The following is a 23743-nucleotide window of genomic DNA, read 5'->3' on the forward strand; positions in this document are numbered from 1 at the left end:
GGATATGATTGGTGGAAACAGAGTCAGGAATAGGGAGATATTTCCCAAGTGTTCAGGGATGGGTCTGGGAAAGCAAAAGCCTACTTCAGGTCAAGGCTTGAAAACAATGTGAAGGGCAGCAAGAAGAGTTTACATAATTTAGGGTAATTCAGCATTAAATGAAAATTAAGAAAAGTGGATCCACTGCTGAATTAGGCAAATGATCTCGTGAGATCTGATATGGAAGATGCCATCTTCATATATATCTTTACTGGTTGGTTTCTGAACCCTGAAGGGTTGCTTTCAGGAATCCCAGATCTCTGGGAAAGTCTTGAGCAAGGAAGGCTTATGCCACATATATGAGCATCAGATGAATGAACATTTAAAGCAACTGAACATAAACAAGTCTGTGGGAAATTATGGGATGCACTAATGAGTGTTGCGAGAACTTGCTGACGTAATTTCCAGGTGATTCTTGATTATCATGAAAAGGTTCTGTCATGAAAAAGAAGGTTCCTGGGGACTGTGAGAAAGGGAAAGAAGAGGGAACCAGAGCTACAGACCAGCCAGCCTAACCTTGCTTCCTGGGAAGGTGATGGAGCAAGTCCTTCTGAAAGATATTCACAAACAAATGAAGGACAGGAACATGATTAGGAATAGGCAGCATTGATTTACAAAGAAATAATTCTTGACCTGCTTGATATCCTGTGATGAGATAACTTGTCAGTGGGCAAGAGAAAAGCAGCAGAGGTTTATGTTAACTTTAACAGAGTTTTCAACACTGTGTCTCATAACAGCTTCGTTGACAAACTGGTGAAGAATGGCTTAGACAAATGAGCAGAACTGCCAGGACTAAATGACTGCAGCACAAAGTCCAGCAGAAAGACAGTCACTAATGGCTTACCTCAAGGTTTTTTCCTGGTATCAATATCATTTAACAACTTCATTAATGACATGGATGGTGGAACAGAACACACCCTCTGCAGGTTTGCAGGTGAGGCAAAACTGAGAGGACTGAAACACCAGATGGGGCTGCTGCTGTTCGGAGAGACCTTGAAAGGCCAACAAATGGGCCAATAGGGATATTTTAGAGTCTGAAAATCAACTTAGCAGAAAAGGAGCTGAGGATAGTATTGCACAAAGAAGTCCAGCGCTATCCTGGATTATATTAGGAAGAGCATTACTACCTGGACCTAGCAGGGAAATTTATTCCCCCCGGCTCAGAATTGGTGAGACCGAATCTGGAGGGCTGTATTCAGTGCTAGGATCTAGAGTACAACACAGATGTTGACATACTGAAGCAAGTATGAGGGTGATTATACTCTGCAGTAGGTTGCTGAGAAAGGTTGGTGAGTCTATATTTCTAGAGACTTTTGAAACCTAACTGGATATGATCCTGAGCAATCTGCTCTAGTTGGTCCTCCACTGAGCAGGATGACTGGACTAAGCAATGATTTCCAGAGGTCCCCAACCTATTATGTGATTCTGTGAAAAATGAGTTAACAGATTAAGAGATTGAGTCAAAGTCCAAGGCTTCTCATCAAAGTTCTATGTTGTGGTCTCCCAATTAGTTTCCCTCAGACACTAGCGTAGTAAGTAAAACTTGGCTCACAAAACCCAGAAAGACACTCTGGTCCTAGCAACAGGCAGCCATTACCAAGATGCATTTATGTCCAGCCCTACTTTACACCTGTCTGAGTGATATTCCTTTCTGCTAGCACTTAATATATTCTCCATATCAGTGGAGGGTGTTGCTACACTGTTGGTACACTACAAAGAGAAAAGCTCTAGAAACACATACGTGCTTCAGCTTCTTTTTACTAGTAGCTCAAAAATTTATGAAAAATTAATAAACCTTAATATTGTACCAGTTAGAGGTGGATTAGCTTGGAGGTTGGAATTTCCCATAAAACCACCCCAATAGTTAGTTGTCAACCCCCAAATGGACCTATAAAACCTATCTGACCCTACTGTTACAGAAGAGCAATAATGTGTTCATTGTGGAATTGCTGGAGTCTGAACTTCAGCTTGTTCTGCAGGGGCCTCATTGATAGCAATTGCATTGGTAATTGAGTTCTTATTTCCTGTAGGGGCTATCACTGATATCAGGATAGAATTTCAAGAAGGGGGAGCTACGTTAATGATTAGTTGTAATATTTATTCTTATGTCAAAGACAAAGATTTATAGACATGACATAAAAGTGCTTGCTTCAAGGTAGAAGTCAATTAAACAGATGAAAGAGGAACAAACTGCCTTCCTTTGTGCTGTGGTCTTCCCACAATTGTATTTTTGCAACTTTTTTTTCTGAACCAGCTGGGAAAAGTTAGTAGACAGTTTATGTCCTAGGAGGCTGATAGTTTTCTAGTGTTCCCTGGACTAGTGATTTGGTCTCTCAGACAACAACAGCAGCAGAAAAAACAATAATATATAAAATTAAAAATACAAATTTAATCTGATTATATTACAACCGACCAGTTATCTAAGGCAAAGGTAAGGCTGGACTATGTTACTGTGCAAAATAAAAAGACTCACTTGTCTGTTAAGAAACACTAATCTACATTTAATTTACCATTCATGACTAATTCCTCCCATCAGGGAAGAGTGAAATGTAATATGGTTTAATTTTAGTCTGCAGGCTGTCCATTCTCAAGCAAAATCAGAGCTTGCTTCTCAGTTTTCAAGTCAGAGAGAATAGGCTAAATAGTCTGGGTGCCAACATGTATTGCAACACTTAATAATGGCTAAGACCATTTCTAAGGTCAGAAAGAATTCACGACCATTGGATGCAGCTGCTGTTTATGTGGCCCATCCCAAAAGTCTCTAAAATATCTCCTCAATGTACATTTATCTGCTTTTGATGCTTGCATCATAGGAAGACTGTGGATGTATCCATGTTAGTAAATATTGCCATACAGACCTCCCACAAACACTGAGTTGAGTTAGTAGGATTCAGCAGCTATGTTCTGTCTCCTGGATACCAAAATTCAACAGCAAGAATAGTGAGTTTTTAAGATGCTGAGACAGATTAACTTGCTGACACTTGTAAAATAGTATATTAGAATTGTTCCTAAATGAATATATCTAGTGGATGAGGATATACATCTCTTATCTGTGACTGGTGTTTTAAGACCCTATGAGGCTACACCACACAATAACTGACTGATATAGTAGCTAAAGAAAAAGCTGCTTTAGATAAGCAGCTGTCTTATTTACTGGACCTTTCCTTCCAAGACAATTCCTAACATGACAGATTTTGTGGGCATCTAACCAGTGCACAAAAAGGGTCCTCCTGAAATTAATTAACAGTAAAAACTTCTAATTCTCTCTTACCACACCAATCACCTCCCTCTATAACGTCACCCTGCAGTGGATGCCACTAAGGAGCTGACAGTTTTTGTCAGAAGAAATAAAGGAATGAAGGCTCCAAAAAGCTGAGACAGAGGAATGCCAGACAATTCTAAATTACCATTATCTAGATTTCAAATATGGTTTCTTTTCATTTGGAATGGGAATGCCTGACGAAATAATTGCTGAAAAGCATCTCTTGGAAGTTACAACTTGTCTCAATATACCAAAAATAACCCCACTCTAAAAGCTTTTGGGCAAGAGTGGTCACACACAGACTCTCAATGCCTGTGACCATCTGGCATGTGATGACAAGAGTCCTTCTTAAGGCAGAATAACTGAAAAAGACCTCTGCTCAAACCTGCCAAGGCCTCCGCAATCACAGCTGAGTTCTGTTGCCAAGTGAAGTTTTCACATTTTCTGCTTGAATACACTGACTAATCAATCTTTGACTTTATAGTTAGTTTATAGTCTGCAGGATGTAGACACCCTCCTGCACAGTTCAAGAAAACTGTCTGCATTAGTGAATGATGTCCAAGAGAATGAAGAAAAACGTTTCAAATGATTGTAAGCACCTGTTTGATTTGTGAACACTAGACTGCTAGTGGGTGTCTCACATATTTCTTGGGCAAAATATATTGTCTTCCCCTCCTCAGTCAGTGTTTTTGCTCCAGTCATTTTTACTCCCATTCATTCTACCCTGGTGGTTTACTGCTATACTTCAGGAAAACGACAACAGACATAAGTGTTAGAACTCTTTGGTGGGACCTTAGTAACAATGTGACAAGACAGGCCTAGCTTGACAACTCTTTGGAAGCTGGATATAATTGTCAAAACATTCAGTTTAGAAGTCAACAAGTTTTGAAGGGAATGAATGCCTTAAATCTGTAGTTTTAGAAAGCTTTATATTATGTTCCTAGAAAAGGAATCTAATCACATGTGTATAATCTCTCATTTAGTCTCCAACCCAAAATGTCTTAGAAATGAACCAAATTGGACTGTTGCAGAATCTTATTCTCTCTCAGAACTATATATTAATTCACTTGCCCCATATAAATTTTTTATTTCTGTCCTAACCTTATTTATGAACTTATCAGTATAGTATTTTGTTTTTTCTGTAAGTTTGCTTAATTTCTGCTCTGAATTCATTGTAGTTTACTGATGCAAACCTCAAAGCTAGCCTGAATTGAAAATGTAATGAACCACACCGAGCCATTTATCGGTTTAGGAAGTGTGAGAATATATTTTACATGGCATATAAAAGCACCACAACATATAAACCAATTAATCTATAAGCCACCAGGAGCTGCAATTCTTAAGAAAATCATAAACATTGCTGAACATTTTCTTTCTTATTTTTCAGCAGCTAAAGGTGACGGGTTTCCATAACAAGCAAAGCTGAGTTTAAAAATAAACCTAGATGTTAAAGAAATCTATCCATAGTGCACAGAGATGGCTATTGACATAAGAGAAACAGCTAAATCGATGACTAGAATTCAGTGATTCAGACCATCAGAGTCTGCTTGTTTAGGGCTTAATTAGTAATAGCTAATGGTTTTGTCTTTTCTGTGCCAAGCTAACAATATACTAGATCACAAAATCCTGCAGGAAACTGAAATAATAGTTCACATTATTTAACACTCACTGTTGGACTTCATTTGTCTTGGGAAGAAGGTAAGCAAGCTGGGATCTGCTGTCCATATTTCTGATGTCAACTGATGGTACCCTGCTAAATGAATATAGTGCTGTATTATTACCATCTGAGTATGAAAGATAAAAGACTTGGCATATGCAAAAACTTGTAGCGAAGCAATTTAAAAATATGATATGAGAGACACTCTAGAATTTTCTTGTAGTTTTTAGTAAGTGTGCAGTTGAACTTTCGTCCATCTGCCACAATGCTGTTTACAGCGTACATATGTCATTTATTCTTGATTATGCTTTTAAAGGTAGCATATCTTCTCACATGTTATTTTATTATGAAGCTTGCAATGTGTTTTGACTGTCTGGACCTGTTAGAGAGAAAATTTAAGTCACGTAATGATTTTATAGCTATATATTTTTCTCTCTCCAGAATTCAGATCTGTTTCTGTTTCTCTACTAACCTTTATTTTATGATATTGAGAAATTTTTAACTGAACTGTTTTTAAAACTTTTATATATTTTATTTATAATTTTTTCATTCACTTTTTAGTGGCTATGATGATAACAGTTCTGGGCACTGCAGAAATTCTGCAGCCTGTTATATAGCCAAAGAATAAGAAAGGAAAAGAAGCTGTTTTCAGTTCCAGGCTGATTAAAACTATGTTAAACTTCATGAAGCATATTGTCTAATATATGACAGGTCAAATTTGTGTTTTTTATTTTTTTTTTAATAGATTGAGATGCAAGGACTAGATCTGAAATAATAATGCCTGACTTTTACCTATCTTTCCTGACAAAGATGATCACTACTTTAAATTTGAGTGTATAAAAAGAGAACCTTAAGTCTTACATAAAGACATGACAGTTGTATAGCATTATTCTCCAAATGTAAACACAATTGAGTTGAGCAAAATTGTCATAAAACCATGAAGGAATTCAGCAAATTTTCTAAAACACCAATAAATCCTAAGAAATTTTCTTTCTTCCAACTTTTTGAATCTGTAGGATAAGGGTCCTTGATATTTGGAAATTATGGAGAATTGCTTCATGGGATTTGTTTTTCAAGAAGATTTTTCTGAGAATGAAATTAGGAAAAATAGAGAGTTATGAGATATTAAAAGTACTAAAGACAAGAGTAAATAATGATAATAATAATTGTCATTAATTATTTACTTTTTAAAATGGATTTTAGATCATTCTATCAGTTTTATGAATTGTAAGTGTGTTTGTTGGGCCTTAAGGGCTGCAGTCTGTACTATCCTTTATTTGTCACTATGTATTTTCCAAAGTGATAAATATTTATTTTGATATTTTAGACAACCCCATTATTGTTCATCAGTGCAGTGACTGTCCGATACTTCTTTTAAAATTAAGATCCTACAAAATAGTAAAGTTTTTGTGTACTGCAATCTATCGTGAAAGAGGTTTTATTTATAAAAACATTGAAGATACAGTCCAGAATCAATAAAAATAAAGAGCCAGCTAATTATGGAGTAGCTAGCTATGAGCTGTTCTTGATCATATTATGATGATAATTTTGGTGTTTCTTTTCTTTTGTATACTAACAATAAACATGACCTTCTTATACTAATTTAAAGATAAAATTGTGTCCTCATTTCATTGTTTAGTGGAAATCTGGCAATATTAGAACGACTAGCCTTTGTCTAGATTTATATGGCTTACAAAGGTGATATTTATTTAACGATACATCCATCATCTTGAGTTTGTGGAAAATAGAAGTATTTAGAACCTGGTAAATCTTTCATTGAGTTAGAAATCAATGGTATTTTGGAATATTTTTTCTTTTTCCTTTTTTTTCTTTGTTTAAACATTTCTTTTTATCGCGTTTGTGTAAAAGCTTTATCTTCTTAATAAAGTATAAATATCCATCATTCAAACTCCATCTTTGAGAAATGTTTATGTAAACACCTGTTTATTCATGTAATATTCAAATTATATTAACTATGAAGAAAATATTTAACATGGCATAAGAAAATAAAGCTAAGCAGCAGTAGATGTTATGTTTGTTAAAATGAAACAAAATAATGCATATCTATGAAGTACTCTTACAATTTAGCTTTCAAGAGACATGTAATTCCTAAATGTGTTTATAAATGGTTTTATTAAAAAATTAAAAGTATAGCAATAAAAATATTTGTTAGCGCTTAGTGCAGTGCAATGATAACTTTCAGTTTTTCCTGCGTCAACATTATCTTGATGACTACAGAAGAGAAAAAGAAATAATTGCATTCCTGTCCAGCATGAAAGAGAGCCAAAACACTTCTGCTCCTTGAGTCATTGATCTCATCAATAGATTTAGACTGCCCAGAGGAGCAGATTTTATTCACTATCTCAGGAACTGGTTTTTGTAAGTTGGGTTGGTAAAACTTCTTCTCCCATCTCTTGCAAGATAAATTAGGGATGTATTTATCTTAGAAAGAACAGTGACTATATTTAGATAAAACTCTGCAGCTGAAGGTGGTTTTTTTTTTTGTTTTTTTTTTTTTTTTTTTTTTTTTTTTTGTAAAAATTTCATTTAATACTTCCCTTTTATTATAAAGATGCAGACCAAGACTAAACTGTGAAACTGAAACATTTGTACTTTTTCTCTATCACTTTAATGGAATTCATTAGAATTCTTTAATTACTGTTCTTTCTCACTTTGACATTTCTCTTTTAAATACCTATATATTCAGAAGTTAAAGAATCTGACTCTCATGTAAGCAAAATCTTCAAAGGAGTGCAATTCTTGGAAATGTAAATTTCAAACAAGTCTCTAATTTTCTATTTATCAGCTTTTTCATTTTTAAAATAAGACTATGATAAAATTCCTTTAATAAAGCCTTATGTGGTCTCAAGGTAGAAAGTTTTATATCAAAATATTTTTTGCCACATTTAATTTAGAACATAGTTATACTTAATATTATTCTGCTCTCATAGTTGACATTAAATTGACCCCTAGATGTCCATATTCTGATATACTTAAGTTTAGCACTGCCAGGTTCAGAAGTATACCAACAAAATTTGAGACATGGCTTGCCAAATTTTTGTCTGTAGAGAATGAAAGTCAGGGTAACTAAATTGTTATAAACTGTTAGAAATTACTGTTGGAATCTCTAGGGATTTAAAAGATATGGGAGATAGGAAAAAGAAAAAATATTTTAAAATCTTTGGTTTCACACCTTACAGAAATATCTGCATCCATGATAGGGAAGGTTGAAATGGTTTTAGAACATTGTAATTTCAGACACAAACATGGACTAGACAGCAGCTCTAAATCCTAGACTAGAGGAAAATAGGGAGCAGGTATTCAGAAGTTTTATCCTGTGAGGTGTCAGACAGTCACAGAGTGGTGTAGGTTGGAAGTGATCATTGGAGCTCGTCTTGTCCAATGGACCTGATCAAGCAACTTCAGCTAGACCAGGCTGCCCAGGACTATGTTCGTGGGATTTTTTAATATCTTCAATATTTTGCAAATACTTAATTATATTCTTCTGTTAGAAACAATATAGAGAGCATTTTGTTTAGAGTTTTGTCATGACATCCAGTTGAAATTGTTAAATGTATTAGAACCGACACAAAAATTGAGATAAGCTTATGTAAGTCTCCTTAGTAACACATGATTTTAGTAAAGAGAGCACTGTGTAGTTAAATTTTAATTTGAGTACTTTCTATGAATGACTCAAGGGAAGACCTGCTGCCATGCCTACTCTGAAGCTCCCTGGCTTTGCCTGCCTGGCAGAGGCACGGTCAGCAGCAGGGGACACTCCCCTGTTTCTTGAGGAGATTCGGGGAGTGGGTAAGACAGAGCACTACGCTGCCTGCCTTGGAAGGAGGAGAGGCGGCGTCCGAGGAGGTAATGAGGGAGTCGACTCAAGGCCGGGAAAAAGTCTGAGGTTTAATCCGAGCTCTGAGGATACATCTGTATCTGTTGGATACAAATGCCATTGTATCCAACAGGCGAAAGTGCCCCCGAGGCTTTCACAACAGCTCAAATAATGGGGCGGTAACCAGGGGGAAGGTACCTCCACCACCCAATGGGGGGATCTGGGGGAGTGGAAGGCGGAAGGACAGACAGACACACAAACCAATGGGGGAAGTTTCAGGGAGGGACCTCTGGCCCTCGTCCACTCACTCAATGCCCAAGGTGGAAGATTCTGGGAGAGTGGGATGGGGAGCCAAGTGATGGATAGGGTGCCAGGGAGGGGACAGGGGAATGACTGAGCATTTTCAGGGAGATTAGCACTGAGGGAAAGGTGGAAAAGCTCAGGGTGGAACCACCAGGAGAAAATGGGGGGTGAAGCGGCAAATCATTACAGAACTATTACAGGGGTATAAAACCACAATACAACAAAGACCTTTTTCAGAAGTGTTTGAAAATATTTCAGAACAAAGTTTTTGTTGGTTTTCATTTCTCCATGTTGCTATTCCATTGTCCAATTGCTATTTTTCTGAGACAGTAGTTTTAATTTTTTTCTAGGCTTATAATTTAAAAGAAAAAATAAAAATAATATCTTACATGTTAAAAGAGATGTTGGTTTGGTTTTCAATGTGCAGTTACTTTTCCCTAGTAGAGCAAGATAGGGTTTAACAAAAAATTGATTCAAGACACTTGCAGTAGAGCTTAGATAGGCAATAGGAAGTCCAGCAGATTCATTGTAGGAACCCAGCAAATATCTACAGAATTGAAAGTTTTTTCATTTCTACTACAATCAGCATCTATATCTTGAAATGAACATAGTTCAGTTCCTGGCCTTCCTGATAAATAACCACGTCCATTTTAAAGAATAGCAGAAATTCTTTTACTGCCTCCAATTGAAAGGGATGAGGGGTAAAGAAAATGTATGTTCCTCAGTATAAATCTGGCAAATTATCAAAAGTTCATATGGGTGATAATATTATAGGATTGCTGTTTAATACTTCATAAAAGTAAAATAATACCTTAGTATTACTGTTAGCCTGATCTAAGGACAATTTAATTCAGCATAATTAACACTGAGTAATCTCGTCCCATTCATTTTGTCTAAGTTTCACTTCTGAATTTCATATACACAGCCAAACTCTAGATCTACATTTGTATTTTGGGGCATAATTTGATTTACCATTTCTTCTGTTTTTACACAAAATGTGCTAATGACATGTATAAAATTGAATACATATTCAAAGAGCCAAAGAACAGATTCTGAAGAATCCCTATTTGGCTGCAGCATGCAGGGCATATCTATCTCTGTTAGAAAAATGTCATTTCCCATATGAGCTGTGCTAATGTAGTACTTGTCATCCTAAGCTGCTTTTTGCTGTGCAGTTGGTCAGCCTATTGCACCTGCAAACTTTCTCTATAACCATCAAAAGACCAGTTTATGTTATAGCATTTTCAGAGCTCTCATCATCCAATCAAGCTAAAAATACTAAAAAAGCAGTTTTTCTTGCAATATTACAGCACCCCTGCTTCTGCCCCAGATGGAGATGAAGCTGAAGTGTGATTTCAAAAATGGCAAAGAAAATGCGTGACAGACAGAAATGACAAGGCTTTGTCTACAGCTGGTGAGACAATGAAGTGAAAAGCCTTCCCATTGTCCCTAAGCAATATGTGTAGGGTTAGCTGTGCTATATTATTGAAAATACTTGTTGAGCTCAATTGGATAATAAGCAGAGAAGACTCACATCATTTGTATATGTGTATTAACCTCTCAAAATGTTTCATTTTTCCCCTATGATTCTGACATCTGTGAAACTAGGAGGCTAATAGTTACAGTATAAAAAGGATTTGGTCATCCAGACTGCAAGGGTAATACTGTGGCAGGAGTTTTGCTTCCTTCAGTTTAGAAGAACATAAAGCTATACCAATAAAGTTCTGGATATATGACAGAAAAATTCTAATTACATATCAGGGGAAGAAAATGCGATGAGAGTAGTCAGTGATTGGAACAAGTATACTGCTGTTAAAGACATTAAAAAATCTGATCTACTTCACATCTGCTCTGAGTTGTGGGTTGAAGGAGAAAACCTGAGATCCCTCCCAGCCTAAATTATTGTGTGAATCTGTGATTGTATGCAAATAGATTCCATAAAGCTCTTTCCTATTTGTTGGATAAATAATTTCTGATAGTAACATCAGACAAGCTATCTAAGAAACATTTATTGATGATGCTTTTCCATATAACTTAGAAAATAATTTTATTTCACTGAAGACTTTTCTGTGGGTGTCTCAGTCCTAAAAGAGAAAAAAAGATTTTACTGTGTAAACTGGAAAATGCCACCTCTAATGCCACCTCTCCTTAAATATGGTGATATAGAAATGTTTAAACATTCAATTTTTTCTTTGTTGAACCATTGTGTTTCATGCTATCCTCAAGGAAAAAAAAAAAGGTTTGTCTGATTTTTCTTAGTGAACTGACATCACAGTCAACTAATTCCCTCCAATACAGTTCCATCTTTCAATTTTTAACCTACCATCTGTTCAGTCTTACTTGCAGCCCCCTAAACTATTAAAAGGGATCAAAAGCCATATATATTTTTTTCTGTTGTTCTAGGCATTTATTTATATTTCAAACAGCTTTCACAAAACAAATATTACAAAATATTGATCTTAGAATATAATGGGAAAGTATCTAATGTTACAGTACCAATTCATAACACTAACTCATGTAGACAATACTGTATGCAATGGTAATGAATGATGAAATGAAAGGACAAAAAAAATCTGGTTTCATTGCTTAAGAGGTATTTATCTTCCAAGTAAGTACCTTTTTGACCACACAGAGTTCCAGTGTAAAGCCAAAGACACAGCTGCTAAAAAAAAGGAAAAAACACTGGTATTATTGTGGTGAGTGCTTGTTACCAACCACCTTCTCAACAGGAGGAAAAGGATGAAGGCTGGCAGCCAGAGGACTCCTGCTGTTCATTTGTGCCTCCTCTGCACAGGAGATTTCAACCATCCAGGCATCTACCAAGTCAACACAGTGTACTGGAGGAAGCCAGGAGGATTCTGTGCTGCATTGAGTATTTCATAATTCTGAGAAGGGCCAGACAGCCAAACTGGCTGGCTAGCATTCACCAGACAAAGCTAACATTAAAAAAAAAGCTAACATTATATTTATCCTCCTTAAAATGAAAAATGGAAGATCCAGAATTCCAGGGCTTCAGTCTCAAGAAAGATTGTAGAATATGTATTTCTAACACTTTCAAACATGCTGCTACAGCCAAAATGTATCAGAAAGATATGAATGTATCTAAGCTAGACCAAACTGATTGCCCTCAGTGTTGAAATCACTGGTTTTGAACAAAAATGGAAAACAGTCACTATAATGTTCCTTGAAAGGTCCTTTTGTAAGAGGTTCTTTCTCATTTCTATTCCCTCTTAAACTGAGAAAGAATGGGCTGGATGAATTTAGGATTAAACTACTTAAAAAATCACCTGAATCACTAAATTGATAACATAAGTATCAGCTGAATGACTGAATCAGCTAGTGACTACTGAGAAGCAGGGTAAGACACAGATGACATTGTTGCCAACATTTTCCATTTCTTCACAAAACCAAAATTCTCACAGAGAAAATTTGCATATTTGAAGAGTCTTCTTTTCTACTCTTATTCAAAATAAAATATTTATATGCACTAGGAATGTGAATAGGATGTTTAAGGCAATTTTCAACATTTTGGGGTTCTTAAGTCTATGATATTTTTATCATATGACAATTTTAACATGGGACATTGTAAATTGTGGGTACAGTTTTGAAACACAGGATGTCCTCTATAAGGTCTTATTTGCTGTTTTTAGGGTCATATGCTTCACTTATTTTATGTTTTAGGAGACTCAACACACCAAGTGGCAACATAAAATCCAATATAAATTAAAATAATTATGTAGAATGCGTAGAGAAAACATTCCCCTGGATTTTGAATTATTTCATCATACAAAACCATAATAATTTGAAACAGATACCATTAACAACAAAAGATACCTTAGTATAAATGGAGCTTTGAGTACTCTTACTTTAGAAATTCTATGTGTGATTTGGTATTAACTTAAAAATATATAACTGTCTAAATATGGATAATTTAACCTCTGCCCACATGATTTGTAGAATACTTAGTTTCAATAAGTATCTCAAGAAAAGTAGCCTTTCGCGAACATGTTCAAGACAAACATCTTCGTTCATTTGAAAGTAGTACTTTGCTGCTGATTTCAAAGAAAGATGATAAAATTTGCAATAGATGAGTGTACCAAGGAAGGAAGCCTATTCTCAGGCAAAGTTATATCCTCACAATTAACTTTGGGGTAATCCAACTCATAATGGGAAGAAAGCCTACACATCTAGGCACTGAAAATGCTAACTCTGAGAACAAGGAGCAAATCTTAAGCTGGAGCACATCACAGACACACACAGGATTTTCTGCTATCTCTCCAAGAGCATATGGATCTACATGGCAGACAGTCTCATCAATGCAGTAACTCCCTCTTCCTGGCTCAAAGACTGGGGTGAATGAAATAGAACAAAATGGGCCAATAACTTAAAAAAAAAAAAAGGCATTTTATTTTCTTCTTCAAGGGAAAAGAAAGGAGAAAAAGTGCTTATAAATATGATCTCAAGAGAAATAAAACAATTCTGAACTGAGTTTCTGATCTCTCTTCATATTATTGCTGTCCCAGGAATCATACAGGCTTATGTGGCTTCCACTAGAAAAGGGACTATTGTGTACCTCTGGGACAGTTCTATCATTGCATCGGATTCATTTCTACATCACAGTGAAAAGACAAGGTGAAATTTGGATAGAAACAGCTAAGATGGAACTTCTTTTCAGTATTTTGCTACCCCCCTGATTTTCTTTCATCTTAGAACCTTTTCCAAAGTCTCCAGAAGGAAATGAAAGCCATATTTTCATCTTCTCTTAAAACTAAACCAAACCAAATCAAACTTTTTAATTAGCTGAGTGAAAATCCACTAAGAGAAAAATTGCCCTGTAATTTTCTTTCTATACAGTGCAGAACCTCCACTATGACAATATCAAAATTTAAAAGGATGATATCCATTGGAATACAAGTATAGTAGAGACTCTGACCCAGACTGCTTTTTGTTTTTGAATACATTGTATGGCAAAATTAGTACAATGAAATTAATATCACAGCTTTGTGATAAGACATTGTCCTGCTTTTGGCTGGAATAGAGTTAATTTTTTCTAAATAGCTGGTCTAGTGCTGTGCTTTAGATTCTTTATGAAAATAATGGTGGCAACACACTGATTTTTAGTCTGATTTCTATCTGACAAGTCTCCTCTGTCTTGGTTTTCCTCCATGTATTTAGCTTTTCTAGGATACCAGAATAAACTAAGTATCTTTTTTTCCAAAATAAATTTGATCTGCTGTGAATCAATGAAAAAGGATTTAAAGCTCTATTTACTTCTTTCTATGCTATGTCTACCTTATTTCCTATATATTGTGAAAAAGTTGAGACAGCATTTTGAAAGAACCATTTAACTACAGCTTTGTTTGGTAAAATTCTTTGTAGCGTTTGCTACAGAGGAGGAGAAAGATCTTGAACTCTACTCGGACTACATGTTAAAATTCTCCCAACAATCTCAAGAAAGTTTTGGATGGAGTTTTTTACTTCTGACAGAATCTGCTGTGAGTCTTGGATGAGTGAAGTACTAATAAATTGTACTAAAGCAAACCTGAACTTGAAGATTCATGATGGCCTTCTTTGGGGCCAGTTAATGGGGATTAACTGGATTGTAAAAATATCAGATATTTAAACAATATATCCTTTTGAGAAGAGAATCCTTGGTGTCTCCTAAAAACTCCATTCAGATTATTCCAGCTGAATATTTGTCCTTATTATAATTATTAATAAAGATGAATTTTATAAAAGTAGACTGCCTTCTTCTACCTTTCTACCACCTAATTTAATGAACAATACATACTTTTAAAAATGGATCAATTTTCTTTTAGTTCGTAATTTTCATGAATGAATTTGAAAGGGAAAGTTTTCAAAGTGCTTCATTGAGATTTGGATGAGCATTCTGTATGCATCTATTTTACCCCACACTGGAGGATTTCTTTTTCTGCTTTTGAATAGAAATTTTAAATGAAGGTGTTTTTTAAATTTTAAGCATTGTGTTTTCATTATAACATTTGATATAGCCAAAATATATTTCAGTCCTGTTTTTCTGGCAGGTATTTCCCACTTTGTAAACAATATTATCTTTCAGTTTATTGGTTTAGAGGCTAAATGAGTAGTTTGCGCAAATAAATTTACATAATTTGTTTTTCTCTGCAACAAAAAGTTAATATAAAAAAGGACCTTTTGGGGGAAAAAATTTGTCATAATTTTGTCTTCCCTCTTTTCAGTTTCAAACGTCTTAAATTGAAAACAGTTGTATCTCACTACAGTGACAAGTGTCTTGAGTTGGGTCACATGACCCCTGGATACAAACAATCTGTACATGTATAACATTTTCCTAAACATTCTGTTATTGCCTCTTCATTGCTCTTAAAACTGTGTGAATCCTGGCAACAGTTTTGTCTACAACATCCATTCAGATGAAACATCAGGACGTTGTACCCCTGCCATTTCTGTACTAGATGAAGACGTTTCACAGATGTACGGTGTCTGCTTGCATCATCTTCAAAGAAATTTTGCTGTCAACTGTGTTAGACCAGGATAAGAGTAAAGAGCTGATTTAGAGTCTAATCTCTGTGTCTCTTGGTGAATGCATCATGGCTGGGTTTTGCTGTGCTTCAGCAAAGACACTTCTGTTGTACCCATCATGCTGACTTCATATGAAACCTGTAAGGACTGTGGAAGAACTCTGCAAAGTTTTAGTCCCTAAGCTTCCCAGCTGAATGAAATACAGAAGTTATAAATTGCTTCAGGTTTAACATGGCAAAAATGAAAGTAGTCCTCTGCCATGTCTGCACTGAACTCTGTGTGGTTTTAACAATGAGCTCACAACTTCAGTTCTATCACTGCAATTAATAAAAATGAACAGCTTTACAACTAATTTTTCAAACATAGATTTTTGACCAAATGATTACTTTATTTAGACTTTTTGACTAGATATAAATGTTATTTTCAATTTCAGCCCAGTGTAGGAGATCTTTTTTGAAAGAAAGAACTTCCTGTTGTATCGCTTTTCAGGAGTAGTGGAGAAGTGAATGTAGTGGTTACTAATTCCTCAGTAGCTGGAGTATGCCTGATAAAGCTCAGGCAGGAGACAATTTATTCAGTGTCTTACTCATCTGTTGAAAGTCCTTCATGAACAAATCAAACTTCCAAACTGGCACAACCACCAACACAAAACCCCCAAAAGCAAGCCATAAATAGGCAAAATAAAAATGTGTATTTAGAAATGCCCACCCCAATTTCCAGTCCATACTTTCCTCCATTACACAGCTTCTTTTGCTCTTTCTTTCTTTTTCAGTATATGTCACATATAAAAATATAACCATAAACCCATGAAAATATAAACAAGAGGAAGGAGAATGACATTGGTTACGTTTATTAGTTGTGCAGCTAAAACAGTTGTAGACTGATGTTTTAATTTTTTCCAGAATCAACAAAGTTGCAATGCCTACTACAAAATCCCTTGCAATATGTCCAGAATCAAGAAAGAAAAGGGAAAATTATGAGTGGAGTGTTTTCATAACTTTTTTAGGTTCCAAATGTATGTTTTAAAAGCCTTTAAGGATTACATTGGCACTGTCTGAACATTATACAAGGAAATACACAGGAAAATTTTACTAAAATAAATTTATCTTTTGAGTAGTCTTAAAGTCCATTTTGGTGTCAAGTACTTTTACTGTTAACCAGAAGTAATTTTATTTCATGATGGCAAAGGAGATGATAGTCATAAGATCAAATTTGAAGGGAGATTAAAGAATCTTCTGACTAGTAACAAAGAGAAAAATAATCTTAAAACCCCAACGTTTTTAATGTGGGTATGAAAGTCAATTTGATATATATATATATATATGAAAGGTATATTTTCATAATTGGATAGAGAAAAAATTAATTTCCTATGAACTTTTTTACAATATTAGGATCTTGCCTCTCAAAAATGTGCAAAAGTTTGATAAGGCTTTCCTTATACATATATTTTCAGAAGTGTTAACTTATTTCTCTGTATCTTTCCATAACTCTGTCTAAGGCAGAGAGGAGGACATTATCTTTCAACAGCTTTTGCCTGAATAGTTTGTAGACATTAAAGACTTTGACTCATATATATAGAATGAATTAATTTGAGACAGCTGAAACAGTTTCCATTCCTGCAGTCTGCTTTCCTATCTCCTGCCAGGCATATTAATGTGAAGTATATTAAAGTTAGTGGTGGTTTATGTTAGCATAACAGTCTGTAAACTACGATGGTTCATCATCAGCCATGCATTTCACAGCCTGCTCAGACAGCCCTGCTGTGGGAGTGTAAATTTATGGCAGAGCAGAGGGATGGAGAAATGAAGATGGTAACCACTGCAGCTAGACAAGTTTAATCCAATGCTATAAATGACTCAGCATCTGCAGCAAGAACAAAACTCCTCCTAAACTTCATTATAACTGGCATGTTCAGTTCAGGAAACAAAAATGATATCCAGATAGTTTTTTCCTGGACATAACAGGAATAGCTGAATTCAGCATTATTACAGTGCACATTTTGGTTCATGTTCTTGAACCTTTCTTAGCTCTGTGTACTAATGTTCTCATTATGTGTTTTTTTTTCTTTTTTCATTAACAGTCAGATTTAATTTCATCTCCCTTCCAGAGATCAAACTTTTGAGGAAAAAAACCAACTTCATAGACTGTTAATATGAACTTGAGACAAATTTAAAGGAGAATGACAAACCAGTAACTAACAACATAATAAAAACAACTCAGTTTTCAGAGTACCTAGGAAAATACAGACATACCTGTGTGCTATATCAAGCAGTGCCTCTTCCTGGGGACAAAGTGGAAATGCTGTTTCTAGCATAACTACAAGAATATACAATTTGTTTAATCTGTTTTCTCAAAAAAACTTTAAAGAAGTAAAAAACAAAAGGCAATTGGATGTTTCTATACACATAGCTGTATGGAAAAATGGTTAAATAGTATAATTTTTTGAACTCTTGAAGATAATGAATGGTGCATGAAAGATACTTGCCAAAACTAACATGTCAATATTTTTGAGTGATAAAACAGCATAGGCATCTCTAAATATTAGCGTATTTTAAGAAAATTCAAATTGAAATAATATGAAATATTTTTTTATCTTGTCAAGTCTAAAGTAACTGTGACAAAACTCAAATCTATGTCCTAATGGTGTCATACATTAGGTATGTGACAGCATTAGCAAATATAGGCACATAAGTAAACTGTATACTGTAATTGTTTCTGCACTGTTAGAACTTTTAGAATACACAGTGTGATATTCATATGGGATGGTAAAAGATTATTATTATTATTATTATTGTTGTCGTTGTTGTTGATATAATAAAAATTCAAATAGACCTAAGAAGTAATGATGCTAGATTTAATGTCTTTTAGATAGATTTGACAAACTTGATTTTTACCTGCAACTACAAGGAAAATATGAAATTTTTTTTTTCTTCTTTGAAAATAAAAAAGTAGCTGCATTATTATTTATAATTTTATTTTATTTATTTTATTCATTTTATTGAAACAGCTATATGCTTAAGTACAAATAACTTAAAAACATTTGATTTATCTTATTTAAGAGGTGAAAATAAATCTAATATCTGCTAACACCAAAATCCACATTTTTATGTATCTGTCCATTTCCAGGGAAAACAAAAGCTCTAGAGACCTACTAATTAAATGCATATCTATGTAAAAAAAAAAATTATTAGACCACCACTATGCAAATATAAAAGATATTTTCTTAAATCTCTTGATAGGATTATCATGACTGTATGGATTGTTACTTTGTTTAATGATGTTATTTCAAAGCTATAGGTAAAATTGGTTAAGGCTCACTGTTCTTGCACAGCAGAGTCTCGGGACATGGAGATCCTCTTCAGACATAGTCTAATGATTTGTATGCTTATTCCCTGATAGTTAAGATTAGATTCACTCTGAATAATTCCTTTCAAACTTTCATGGCAATATGGAAGCACCATATGGGTTGTACAGAGGAAAAAAATAATCCTATACCCGGCTGAAAAGATGCACCAGGTCTGCTGGAGGAATTTCCTGACTCAGCTAGCCAACCTGCAGCTGCACATCTCCACCCACACAAGACAGTTTTCCCTCAGATCTGCCAGGTGACTTGTGCAGAAAGCCTTTGACTTACCTCAGTCTAAAATTGCACAGTCTAATGAGCAGGTTTTTGCTATTCATTTTGACAGAAAAATATAATTGAGCACTTTCTAAACAGTTTGCTAGGTAGATTGGAGGTGATGAAAACCTCCCAGTTGGCACTGTGACAAGCATTGAGAAATCTTTCACTGACACAGCTGCAGTGGAAAGAGGGCATCTGATCAAGCCTTGAGTTAAAGAAAAAAGTGTCACACCAATGAAAACCATTTTTGCCTTATTCTTTACAGAAAGAAGCAACCTCTGTTCATATTAAAGATATGTAAAAATACGATAAAATGAAGTTTGCAAGCATAAGTTGGGAGTTTAGGATTTCACTTCAGTAACAGTGGATGCATAAGGTTTTAAAGCTGGAAGACACCATAATGTCATCCAGTCTGCTGTCCTGTAGAAAATATATCTTGACTTAACAGTTATTAATGGAGGGAAACAATTCTGCAAAATTCAGATCGCATTTGGAAAACTGGCCTGCACCCTGTTGAAAATGATCACTTGGTTTTATGAGGTGTCTGGGAAACAGGCAAGTGAAAAACTTACTATTTAAATTATTTTTTCTTTTCAATAAGGATTGACTATAGCAAGGTTAAATATATTCTGAATTTTCACAATTCTTCAAAAGTCTGCTTTTGCAGGAAGTCCAAAAATGTGCAAACATTTGCACTGTTCATATATGAAAAGGTTTTCAACTGTTCTGGTGACATTTCATCATCAAAACAGAGAGGTTATTGCTGAGTATTAACCTCCTTAATTGTGTACATTTTAGCTCTTATACCACATAGGATTTTGTATGTGAAGCATCCTGCTGTTCCTAGACCTCCATGATATTGGGCACAATAAGGAAGATTAATGAGTCTAGAATTTCCTGGCAAATGCAGATTGAAACAGACTTTTAATACAGTGTACATGTAGGGCTTTTGTGTGAAAGAAAATGTTGTGGGAATTGGGTCTGAGTAAAAGAATTAATGTTCCTTAGTCTTGTAGGAAATGACAGGGAAAATGTTTGAGATGATGGAAAAACTGGGTAGAATGCCATTTTTTTCACAGAGCTCACCACCTCCAATATGACAAACTCTCCTGGTGTTGAAAATTTGGTCCCTATTTCTCAGTGTAGACTGAATATCTGGGTTTGAACAATTACCTGACAGTTTTTCCACTTCACTTGATTACAGCATGACTGATCAAAGTGCAGAAAATAAGTAGCCAATCATCAACTTCAAGCTTTTGATAAAGACTTTTTTTAAAATTTTTTTTTCTTGGCTTTGGATGTAAACCTGACTTTAGCAAAACATATTTAACAAGTGGAAAAGTGGAGTAGACTAGCCACTGTTTTCTGTTCCTGAAATCAGTGTAGAGGCCTAGACGTATGCAAGCTGTTCTGTCTGAAGCATATGGCCTTGTGTGCCGCTTTTACAGATCCAGCATATTTTGCATTTTTTACAACCTGACATATGGGTTGTGTTTCAATTTTATTTTAAATCCTTGTAGTTCTAAGGAAATCTCTTTCTCTTCTGTCACCCACCACTGGGGAATGGGAGATGGGGTGAGCCAGATGAATTAGAAATTCCTGTGGCTCCTGGAAAAACAAGATTATTGTGCCATCAAAAAATGGGCACTGAATGTAACTGAGGGCTAAATGTCACCCTCACACAGGGTCTGCCACTGCAAATATCCTTTGACCTTGATGTTGAGTGGTGCCCAATAGCTCAACTGAAAAGATCTCCAGGTTCTTCAAAACATGAATTCTGTACCATGAACATAAATAATCTCAGTCTGAACCCATAAATATTGCCAGATACTGCTGTGACAACAGAGATCTAAGCCAGTGTCCGCTCCCACGTATTTTCACAATGTTCTCAGGATGTGACTGATCTTTGTGGCCCATATACTATGATTCTGAACAATAAGGAAATAAAATTAACTAATTCATAATGAAAATATATAGGAAAATATGTATAAGGGATCACCTATGGCATTGCTACAGTTTTGAAATATTACTGAAATCTAGCTTTGCTGTGGCCTAAGCAGTGCCTATGGAGTGAATATAAGCTGCTTTGTTTATAACTGAATAATTTCCACTCCTCTAAAACCAGGATTCAACAAAATAAAACCAATTTGAGGTCATCATAGTCAACATCTCAAAGTAGTATGTGCATCTTTGAAGCAAAGGCAAATGCTGAATATGGTTCACACAGAACTTTGGAGATAGAAATCCTTTATGAAATTGAGAATATTTCTAGTTTTGGTATGAAAGCGTAATTCAGTCTTTTTAAAATAATTTGTATAGAATTCACCCTTCAAGTTCAGAAGATTCACCAAAGTCAGTGGAACATTTCTGCTTCTGCCTGAAAAACCTGATTTTTAATATGCCTTCCACTTATATTAGTGATAAAAATGTGTTTGACAGAAAAAAAGTTGATAGAACTATGGGTTTTTTATAAATCACACTTTCTCCAGGATCTACATCATGATTTCCTACTTTGTGTTGATTCTGATCAGTTACACAATGGAAAACAGCTGAGAAATTAATTGCCATTGAATATCATATGTCATGATATTGCACAAGAAAGTATGTTTTTCACTTTTTTAATGAGGTGACTTCAGTCAGTACGAGTACACTTGAACCATTTTTACAGGTGTAGACTGGTCAAAGGAAAAATATTTCACACAAAGCAGAAGTTGTTCTTGTAAAGTACATCTGCTGTTACAATATCTTAATATTGACTGCCTGTCTACTTGTTCATATGGGTAAATAATCAGAATCACTTAAAATAGCAAATCCCTTTAGATGTTTGTCTGGATTCTTGTAGAACTGGAGGGTTGTATGGATCAGGGACAGGGAGACACATCCCTTCCCTTTCAGTGAATGTATTCAGTCCTACACTATCTTCCTGTTGTGTCTCTGCTCTCATCAACCACTTTGGGGACACATGATGCAAGGACATTCTCCCTGAAGGTCATCAAGGCATGTATTGCCAGAAGGGAGCAAGCTCAGGAGAATAGTTTTGCAGTATAACTTGGAGCTTTAAAAACTCCTGAGAAATCCTTAGAGAATGTAGCACTGAACAGAACTTATTCAGTTATTTATTCATACATCAGCTTTCAGACTGAAACCTAACACCTACTCTGCTTCAGCATACCACTGTGAGAAAGTTTAAAAGAAATACCTAAAAAAGTTAAAATTGTGGGCCTTATGAAAAAAACCATACCATTGAATCTTCTGTCACTTATGAGCTTTACCATTCATTTGAAAGGCTACTCGTCTAGAAAAACTAAATCCATAACCAAAATTTTTTATTTCAGAACAGTTTTGATGTTTGTTATCAACAATACTGAAATTGTGAAAATTTCAATCTTTGCAGATATGATGAAAACTAGAAAAGTGCAAGTGTGTTGTAGTCTGTGTGAGAGAGCCATCAAGATGTTGGAGGGCCTTTCTGAAAGCTGGCAAGCATACCAAAGACAGCTCACCCCTGCCCACTTTCTTATTCATGCTTCCTAAGTCTCTGTGAAAGGCCATTTTCAAAGTTAAGCTATGGCAGAGATTTATCTCAGATTTTCATAAAGATTCTTATGTTCTAAATGTATCAAAGCATGGAAAAATCTTACTGTGTTTTCATTCTGTATGAAATTCTTGGTAGTTTGTAACTCAGAAGTGTGTTCAGGAAGCATTTCTACCAGCATTCTGGATAACACAGAGGCAAACAAGGAGTTTTGAAGAGAAAAATTGAGCTCCTGTAAAATACCTGAGAAAAGTAGGGGAAAAAAAAAGTAATGGCATAGTGAGTTAGTGAAAGTACTAGCTCTAAACCATTCATCTTTAAAATTATATTTATCCTTCCAAAACTGTTAAAATGTCTACAGATCTGAATTCTCTTGCTATAATAGCTCAGCTAAGCATTTCATTGTGTTTCTGCTTGAAACTGTCAGCTGATTCCTGTATCTTTGGAACCTTAATGTTCTTTTTATTTTATTTTTCAAACACTTATGTTTCTGCTGTTGTAGTTCAGCATCTCAAATATGGAATAAGAATAAGAACCATGAAATACAGCTAGAAATTTTATTTTCAGAGAAAAAAATTGCAAGAATTGTAGGAAAATTGCACTTTTAGGTAGGACAATAACGAACTAAAATTTATCCAAAGTGGGCCAGAAAATAAACAACCAAAAATTGGTTGGTATTTGTAAAAAGAGAGGTTTTATTTCTCAAAATATATGCTATTAAAATTTATTCTAGCATTTTTAAAGCTGTGAAACTTTTAATTTTTATATAGCACTCAAGGTTTTCCTCAACAGAATGCAACTAGCTAAAAGCAGGGGGGAAAGAAAAGGGAAAAATTTCATTTTTCAATTCAAATGAACATAAAGTTGATGCAAAATTTGTAATTCAATCTTATCTTGTTAAATCACTCATATCCTTACCCGCAAATTTCTGTTTTGGTTTCACCTCAACAGATTTTAACTTTTTCAAT

Source organism: Vidua macroura, chromosome 6 (genome assembly GCF_024509145.1).
Source record: "Vidua macroura isolate BioBank_ID:100142 chromosome 6, ASM2450914v1, whole genome shotgun sequence".
Lineage (NCBI taxonomy): Eukaryota > Metazoa > Chordata > Aves > Passeriformes > Viduidae > Vidua > Vidua macroura.